This window comes from Electrona antarctica (genome assembly GCF_951216825.1).
Source record: "Electrona antarctica genome assembly, chromosome: 21".
Classification (NCBI taxonomy): Eukaryota; Metazoa; Chordata; class Actinopteri; order Myctophiformes; family Myctophidae; genus Electrona; species Electrona antarctica.
In genome coordinates this window covers 18,182,616-18,192,523 of record NC_136802.1, presented here as the reverse complement: position 1 = coordinate 18,192,523, position 9,908 = coordinate 18,182,616, and the positions used below count along the sequence as shown (strand labels likewise).

Below are 9,908 nucleotides of genomic sequence, written 5' to 3'. Positions count from 1 at the left end.
GGACACAGATAGATAGTTAGATAGATAAAACGGGTGCTATGACATGTTGACAACGGGTATTATTAGGTTCCCAAGTTGCATCGTTCTCAAGTAGGCCGGTGACGGGCACGTACAGGTCTAGTCAGATTAATCTGCAGAAAATGTTCAGAGAAGAACTAATTCACTGTATTTGCCATCCCCTGAGACCCCAAGATACATGCAAGATATACATTCCATGCATGGAGTAATGCTTTTTTGGTGACCTATGATAAAAATGGACCACTAAAGGACCACTTCACCACTTTTCAACCTGCCTTCATAGCTAATAGAAACTGCAGGCTTTCAATTCCTGAGAAGTTGCAATACGATAATGGAAGCCATCATTCTCATGATGATAATAACAATCTAAATATATTGTTTAAACTAAATCTGCCTAACGATGATGTCACTGCATGGTGGACAGGTTTCTGAACTGCCCACAGCCCTCCTATGAGACCCAGACTGAGTAGAAACAAATTGTCGTATTTTATCATGAACATTATAGGACCAATTATACGAAGATAAGTTGAAAAGTGGTGAAGTGGTCCTTTATGGCTCTGTTCCATTTAGTGTACAGTGGTTCTCAAACTTTATTGGCTCAGAGTGCCCCTGTAAATAACCTTTTCATCCACTACCACCGCACCCCTGAATGACATTGTTACGTTATAGCACCTTACGTCACTGTAGGCCTATACGTAAATAGGGACATTGTTCCCCCAAAATATGTAGTAGGCTATATCTCACAACAAAAACCTGAGAGAATATCCGTTTCCATTAGGACAGATTGAAAATAACTTTATACTTGATGTTTAACAACTCGAACCCCAACATCCCTGGTAACGTTCACCAAAAATAGCCAATCTACAAGCTCGCAGCTATTTTTGGCGAAGACATTTGGTGTACAGTATGAAAAAGAACACCAAGTACAGTGCAACTCAGGTCTGTTTTACTATGTATAGAGGGTAAGTGGTTATACTGAAGTGATATTGATGAATTCCAAACATTATCAAAGTATTCTGCAGTGCCCCTGCCCACTTTGGATATTTGGTTGTTTATGTAGCAGATTGGCTTACAACCTCAGCTTGATGGCCTCCAAAGTCTAATATCTCCCCCGAGTCATAGGGATATTCCTTTGGCTTAGTGGTTAAGATGTTGGCTTTCCACGCGGGAGACCCGGGTTCCATTTACATCCTCATAAAGAACAAAATATTCTGTGAGTCTTGAAGCTTGAAGTTGAAAGATTAGTAAAAACCTTCAAAAGTGAGTGGCAAATAAAGTGGCAAAGTGAGTTTAACGTCATTTAATGCAATCAGATAGGACTTTTCTGTTTGGATTTATGGGCTGTCAAGGCCAGATAGTTTCTTTTACATCTCAGGTCGGCCTGTCCTCCCTTAACCAAGGGGCCAGTGAGGCACTCCAACGTTGAAGCACTGGGCCCTAGTGGTAAGAGGAGGGACTACAGGCGGACCCGTGGATTCATGACCGGGAAACCCCGTGCAGCTGGGCCTTAACATTGAGCGCTCGGTTGCACTTCCGCATTTGCCAACCAAAATTTGGTTGGCAAATGCGGAAGTAGACGTTTTGAGACGGTCCTTCCGGGTGCTTCAAAACGCAACTTCCACTGACATGAATAGCGGAGGGGGCGGAGCTTCGCGCCAGATCAGTCTCTATCCTTTTATATACTCTATGCCCTTAACCCTTTAATAGTCATTGAAAACAATGCTGAAACTGAACTCAACCTGATTGAGCCATTTCTTTCTACCATTCGGTTGAGTTATGCAAAAAATATCCACTAGATGGCACTGTGGCTTCACACACAATGCTTTACAAGTCAGGTGGCAATAGGCCTATCTCACAGAATTTCCCTGCCCCCTTTCCACGCCCCCTTTCGGAGCTAGTGGTGATAGCGTGACGTCACTCCATAGACACTACATGTTAACAGAGGTCATTTAAGAAGTCTACAACTTTTGTTTTCTCAAGGTAAGGTTTGTTCTATCTGTTCGAGCTGATTTACCATCTTGTTTGCTTCATAATAATATTGGTCTGTCACATTTTTACATTAGAAAATGTACTTAGATTCTCCAGAGAAAAAAAACGTGTAAATGCTAATGTTAAATGACACCACTAGCTACCGGAAGGGGGCGTGGAAAGGGGGCTGTGAGATAGGCCTATGAGGAAATCACTCCTGACATAAGCTCAGCTGTTTTGCGACAGTTTCAAACGTGAGATGATTTCTTTGGCATAAAGAAGATGATGTTAGATGTCAGAGATGTTACTGAACAATAACATGATTATGTAACTACAATACAAATAATACAAATAATGGTCAAATATTTTTTTGCACTGTAAAATGATTTAGTCTGTGTAAATCTGTGTAAACGGAAAGAAAGATCTAGGTATTAGCAACAGTGGATGTTCAAAAGTTATTATTTTGTTTTGTTTTCTATTATAAATTGTCAATATATTATCTTGGCATTCCTGCCCTTTACCAGTAAATGACAATTCAACCGTTTGGTAGACCATTTTTTGACAGAAATAAAATAAATAGAATAATATAGAAAATTATAGAACAATTTCAGCATATATTATAATAAAAACACATTCAATATTGTATGTCGAGTTGTATTTATTCATAGCAAATCGTATATTTGGATTACTTTTACCACAAAGTGACATCTCTACCGTTTGGTAGAGGCTTATATTTTAATAACGGGTGGGTATGTTATTAAAAACAAAATTGATTGTTGTTATTATTGCCTAAAGGAAGTAAAATATGCAAAGAAATAATTTTTCCACTGCTTCTTTCTTGGTGTGAACTTTAAAGGCCAGGGTTAAGCCAATTTTAACATAGGATAAAGTTAAAAAGAAACAAGCTAAACGATTGTTTGGTTGGAATCACTGGAAAGGTGCGCGCAGTTGTTAATGGGATGAGTGGTTCCTTCACTCTTTAACATATGTACACAGCCATGTAGCCTACCTTTGCCATTTTTGTGTTTTTCAATTCTTTGTATGAACGGTATCAACATTTAGCCTACGAAGGTAGCTGTTTTTGTTTCAGGGGTGAGGTGGGGGTGTGTGTGGGAGGATGGTTTTATAGTTTGCACTTTTGCTAAATTTAATCTGTTATCTGGATCTTGTGACTGTCTATGTATGTATTTGTCTGTTATTGTTTTTTTGAGGGGATATCCATGCAGCTTTTGGTTTCTGTCCACAAACTTTGTCCTACACAAACATTAAATTCCCCTTTAACAATGAATGGAGAATCTTACGTCATATAGTGTCTGAACAAATAGTGTCTATTATCTGTATAAGTGCCCCTCAGGCCTAACCTGACTCCGCCAGATGGGGCAGCAGAGAGTACACTGGGTTCCTGCTCCCATCTGGGAACTCTCAGGCAGACTTGATGCCCGGCCACAAAGCGGCCTGGCCAATCAGTAGCAGCTAGAGGCGGGATAGCTGCTGCTGATTGGCCAGGCTGTTTTGTGGCCTGGTCCCAGATGGGAGCAGGAGAGGGGAACCCAGTGTACTCTCTGCTGCCCCATCTGGCGGAGTCAGGTTATCTCAGGCCCTCACTTCACATGGATGTGTTTTTGTATGTTTACTGTGTTTTTAGAGCTTTTTCCCCCCCTTCTGTAACATGAATAGCCCAATTTGGGACATGCAAATAAACTTAACCTTGACCTGTCCTTGACCTACGGTAGTCTATAGACTATATGTCATGATTCATCATGTCACTGGTTGGCTTGATTCCAGGCTTAAAGCTCTTAATAAGGATTTCCATTTTTGGAATAAGAATAAGAATCATAAGAATTGTTATGTTTACTTAGTTTCTGTCTCCTAGCACAGGTGGAGGACACACATCATGTGTTTCGGATAGCTGGTTTGTTTTCACTTAGTGAAATGTTGCTGAACTAATTGATTGTGAAAAACATTCTTGCTAAAGTGCCACATTGATACAAAACCAACTTGAAAAGTGTTGGTCCTCTGAGCGCAGAATCTCTGCCAGGCCGGGTTGACTACCCACTACCCAGGGCCTGCAGATTTTGGACCAATGGATCAATCACAGCCAATCACAATCATTGATGAGTGGAACATGAACAATCTGACTGATACATCTTGATCACATGACTCCAGAGATAATTATTTCAGTTCAATACAGTTCAGCATTGTTTTGATTTTTTTTACGACTAATAAAATCACACCCGTGTGAAGTGAGGGGCGCTCTTATCATCATACATTATCTCATTCCGACCAATCACAATTTGCATTCTCACCTTCGTCTTCAATGTTTGTGTTTACACAATGTTAAACACTCAAAGCTGGCCATTCATTGTCAATGGCATTCAATGTTTGTGATAACACTGTCACGATCAGAGTCAGAGGTGTAGGACCCAAGTGCAGGACTAAGGCAGAGGACGAGGCAGACACCGGGCAGATCGAATGCAAGGGACTTTATTAACTCAAAAAACAGGAACAAGGGCAGGAACACGAGGAGACTTGGAAATAAACAAGAACTAGGAGCACAGAGGAAATACTAGGAAATACAAGGAAAAACCAGGAGCTAACTAAAAGGTGACTTACATTTACGATCGAACAAGGAACTAAAAACACAAGGGCATACTTATAGACAAGGACTAACTAGACACAGGTGAACTGACAAATCAACACAGGGATTGGCTGAGGGACTAAGAGGACACAGGTGGAAAACAGAACTACAGGGGCATACAGGAAGGCACAAAACAAGACTACAAAATAAAGGTACAGAGGTAAAAGGTGAAACTCTTAACTGCAACTAAGAAACAGGGAAAAACACAACACTTCAAAATCACAGGAAAACACCAACTCAAAACAAAGGAACACAGGAAAAATACAACAGGGATACAGAACACGGACACAGAAGTCACGGACCGTGACAAACACAATGTTTGTGTGTGCACAAACCCTCAAAGCTGGACATATCGCCCCTCAAAAGTTACTAGTAAAAATGTTAAAAATGACTAGTATAACGTTTTCTCCTGTTTACAGGATAAATAGTATTTGTACTGTACTGTAGTTTATGTAACAGGGTATCTATATGTTTAGCCTATAGGCAAGTCAGATGTAACTTTGGAAAGACCTTATTAGTTTGCCTCTTCTAGCGCGTGTCATTCTCTTGTATTATTTCTTACCACGGAGTAACCTTGCGTCTCGGAGGACAGTCAAGACTGGCAGTGTCGGTAGGCCAATCAGAGGCAGGCGGGGCGTTACCATGTCTATGCTCGGACGCAAAATAGAGGTCAGGTCTGCGTATTGTAAGCTAGTTGTAGTGTGTGTAAGTAGCCTGTAGAGAGTCAGTTTTTGTGAGCTTAATTGTTGTGTGCGTGTGTGCGTGTGTGTGTGTGTGTGTGTGTGTGTGAGTGATTGATTGTGTGAGATTGTGTGTGTGTGTGTGTGTGTGTGTGTGTGTGTCTGTGTGTGGTTCTATTTTGGGCTCTACTGGCGTTAAATATGACATTACTGTATACATGTGCGTTTGTGAATCTGCAGTGAATGTCATGTATTCTTCAATAGTGAGCTTGTTGTAGTTGTATACTTGTGTGTGTGTGTGTGTGTGTGTGTGTGTGTGTGTGTGTGTGTGTGTGTGTGTGTGTGTGTGTGTGTGTGTGTGTGTGTGTGTGTGTGTGTGTGTGTGTGTGTGTGTGTGTGCGTGCGCGCGCGTGCGTGCGTGCGTGCGTGCGTGCGTGCGTGCGTGCGTGCGTGCGTGCGCCACCGTGCTCCCAAATGTAGTCCTACTTAAAGTATACCAAAAGGAAAAGTAGACGACATTATGCAGAATGTTCCATTGAAATGTATAAAAACACTTATATAATTGTGAGAGGGTCACGGAGAAGGGTTCTCTATGTTTCTTTTTTCTGTTTTTGTTTTCCTTTATTTCCCCTATGCTGGATAAATATGATACTAATAATGATGATAGTCCTGACACAATGCATTGTGTATTCTGTATGTAAATGTGATGATGATAATGCCCGCTTTCTCCCTGTTGGTTAACGAGCGGCGGACGCACGCGTCACTCAGAGGCGGGCCTAGGTGCCTTGAAATGGACACCCTCAGCCTGCAGGAGAGCAGCGAGGAGGAAGGTTGTGACAGAGAGCTCACAGGAGTGCCGTAACAGGGAAGTGTGACGGGCGGAGAGACTGGAAACCACGGTTCCCACGCCAGACATCGAGTCAGGAGCAGTGACAAACTCGAGCGTGACCGTGCAGTGTGCATTAGTGAGTGAACAAAGTATAGATAACTAGAAAAAGTGCCCTTCTGGGCACAGGTCTCCACCAGGAGGATAGGAGTGTGTGTGTGATGTTTGGCAAAATGTTTAGGAGCAATATAAGTGTGTGTGTGTGACGCAGCTTGGCCTGTTGTAGCGCCACCATGAGGCTGATTTGAAAACTGTGGCATTTCTTCCAAAGCCTAGTGGGAATATGCATGCACAGTTTCACCACAATCGCTGGGTTGAGTAGTTGTGGCGATTTGTACAAAACGGGTACAAAGCGGGCTACTCCTGAAACGTTTAGAATTGTATTGTAGCCAATGCTATCCAAGGGTGGATTATGAGAAATCAAACAAACCCGTCTTGATCACATGACTATGGAGAGCATGTGTACCGATTTGTGTGAAATTTGGATAGAATCTGAAGTAATATTAGAAAATGTGTTTTACATATGTCGGCCTCCTGGTGGCGCTATAAAGAGCAGATGTGAAAAATTCCAGGCAAAGGTTTTTCCTTGGCCTCTAGGGAGTTGGCATACAAAGTTATCCACAGATCCGTGCAGTTCGAGGTAAAAACACTTTTCGGCCAGTTATAGCGCCACCATGAGGCTGAGAATGTTCATGTGACATTTCTTCCTCGGCCTAGTGGGAATGTGCGTGCACAATTTCACGGAAATCACACGAAGTGTTCATGATTTGCAGCATTTTGTTTGAAACTGAGCACTCCTGCTTGCTTTGGAAGCCAATCTTAGCCAATCAGGATGGAGTCTGAGAAATCTGAAAGACCCGTTTCGTTGAATGGCTCTAGAGAGACTGTGTACCAATTTGCGTGATGTTTGGACAAAATCTGTAGGTGTACTGTCCACAAACCTGTTTTGCACAAAGCGGTCTCCTGGTGGCGCTATAACAGGCCATTCTGGAAATTTTGGGGCAGAGGTTCATCGTTGGCATCCAGGGAGTGTGTGTGCAAAATTTGGCATCGACCGGGTTAACGGTGCCGGAGATTAGCTGTTCACAGACGGAAGGACGGACACACACACACACGGACACACGGACACACGGACACGCGGACGGACGGACGGAGTGCAAAACATACTTTCTCCCCATGCCTTCGGCCTGGTGCAGACAATGAAGAGTATAGATAATAGCGAGTCATTCTGGGATCGACATCGCTGGAGGAGATCCGGAGAACGAGACGAGAGAGACGAGCCTAGACAGCGGTCACCGACCAGAGAGAGGGACGGAGCCCAGTGGTACTGCACGCCAGACACAGACGGACCCAGGCTTTGCCTGGGTTGCCTGTAAGTACCGAACCAACGCAGTACGCACTGTACCATACCTGTCTGCAGCTCTTTTGCTTAGTATAAGAAACATACCTGTGAACAGTTGAATTGGCGCCCAGTCTCCTGTGTGTTACAGGCCAAAGAAGTAGAAGTCACCTGAGAGACACCGGACTGGTGGTCCTCTGCAGCACCCCGCACTTTCCCACCTTCCTCTGGTACCCATGATGAACAGTTTTAAGAAGTGAATGTCCGCCTTTCTTTTGGTCTTTTTTTCAAATCCTCATATTTCATCATTTTTGACCATGGGCTATAGCCCATATCGGACGGAATACTATAGCACGCCATTTATCTACATTTTTGAGGATTTGAAAAAAAGACGAAAATCACTCGAGACAATGGACTATAGCCCATGGTCTCGGAGTGATTTTCGTCTTTTTTTCAAATCCTCGTTTTTCATCATTTTTGACCATGGGCTATATAGCCCATATCGGACGGAATACTATAGCACGCCATTTATCTACATTTTTGAGGATTTGAAAAAAAAAGATGAAAATCACGAAAAAACAACATACTATAGTCCATGGTCTCGGACAGCATACCATATGCCGTTTTTAAGTGGTGCAACCACTTCATTACAGAGCTTTGTGTGTCTCTGGCTGCCTGGGTCTGTCCGAGCACGAAAATAGCATTTGGTTGGTTTTCAAAATCAAGTGTCACTGTTGTGCAGCCTAACACTCACATACATATTAACTGTATATAGGCTATGTATGATGATTTCAGGTGTGACAGTACAGTACAGTAGACTCTACTGTGACAGAGTTACCATGTGGGGGTCCCTCTACTGAGTAGAGGGACCCCCACATGGTAACTCTGTCATTTCTCAACCGTTTAGGACGCGAGGCAGCTCGCCAGAACCGGGCCGGCACCCTGGGCGCGTTCCTGCGGGTCTGGAAGTTCCGGGGACCCCCCGGGGACCCCCACACGGAGTTGCACCACTTCATGCAGGTGTGATTTTCATGATTTTGGAGGATTTGAAAAAATTATAAATCACAAAAAAAGGGCATACTATAGTCCATGGTTTCAGACCGCATGCCGTTTTTCATGATTTTGCAGGATTTGAGAAAAATTAAAAAAATTGACCTGTAAACTACAACAAAACAAACTAAGGCACTGGTGTGGTACTTCTGGTTTACCAGAACGGGGTTCAAGTCCCTGCTCTGCTCAATTTGTTGTATTTACATGGTTTATTTAAATGTTCTGCTCATTGTGTTGCCTTTTCATAGATAACCCCCAGGTTCCCTACTGTGTTTGTACTCATGTCTATCCTATATTACAATTGAAAACATGTGCCCAAAAGCACGCACAGGAACAAAAGGCACCAGCTACTACGTCACTGACACGCTGCAACACGCTGCAACACACACTGCAACAACACACTAACACGTCACACACTTACCCTCCGCGTCGTTGGTTCCCTATCTCCTCATGTCGCGCCGCACGGCCACACTCGACACCAGCCGCGTAAAAATTGTCATCGCACTGCCACTACAGCCGGCTCCCGTCCACACTCGCTATCAATATCAATATCAATAACAAACACAAACACGCCACAAGCACCGACACCCCCGCCTAATTTGTTGCCACGTCTATGAAAACAAGCACAGAAAAAATGCCATTCAACACGCTACTTACACACACTACCACTCGCTTACAATACGCGGACCTGGCAACACTACATTCCCTCTCCCATTCGCTCACAGCCCACCACGTGACCCACACAGGGAGGGAGACGATTGCGTGATGCTTCTAGGTACAGGATTCTATAGGTCACCACTTTTGGTGTGACACACACACAGTGTACAGCCTGCCGGAAACCAACAGTAGAAGAAGAAGAACAACAACAACACAGGTTCTACACTGATTCTAACTTGGATGGAGAGCGCCGCGATTACATACATACAACGTTACAATCATGCAAACACGACCGCATCGACACCTGACGTGGTACAATCGGGCCGAACCGACGCGCATATATGGATAACAACAACAACGCCAACACTACACGCAGACGCTGCAACAACGCGATGCAACACAAAACGTAAGTTACGTATGTAACTATGGTTCTATGAATCCTGGATGACTGCTTAACACTGGATGATTTGCGTCCAGTGTTAAGCACTGCCTCTGGCAGTCAGTACGGATGAAATACAACAGCTGTGTACAACGCAGTGTCACTGCAGACACGTGTGTGTGTGTGTGTGGTGTGTGCGTGCGTGCGTGCGCGGGGGGGGGGGGGGGGGAATTTGGATCGCCTCGCGATGCAGCTGAAATGGCACACACACACACGCCACAAAACGCTAATAA

The 9,908-nt window shown here is 43.8% G+C and overlaps 1 protein-coding gene across 1 annotated transcript in view; it reads right to left on the bottom strand.

Annotated features, from left to right (window-relative positions):
• Positions 1–9,637, bottom strand: part of bcl6b (BCL6B transcription repressor) — a 220,277-nt gene extending 210,640 nt beyond the window's left edge. The window contains exon 1 of the mRNA XM_079491400.1: positions 9,001–9,637. The gene's annotated coding sequence lies outside the window, so the exon portion shown is untranslated. The remainder of the gene's footprint in view (positions 1–9,000) is intronic.
• Positions 9,638–9,908: the final 271 nt, after the last annotated feature.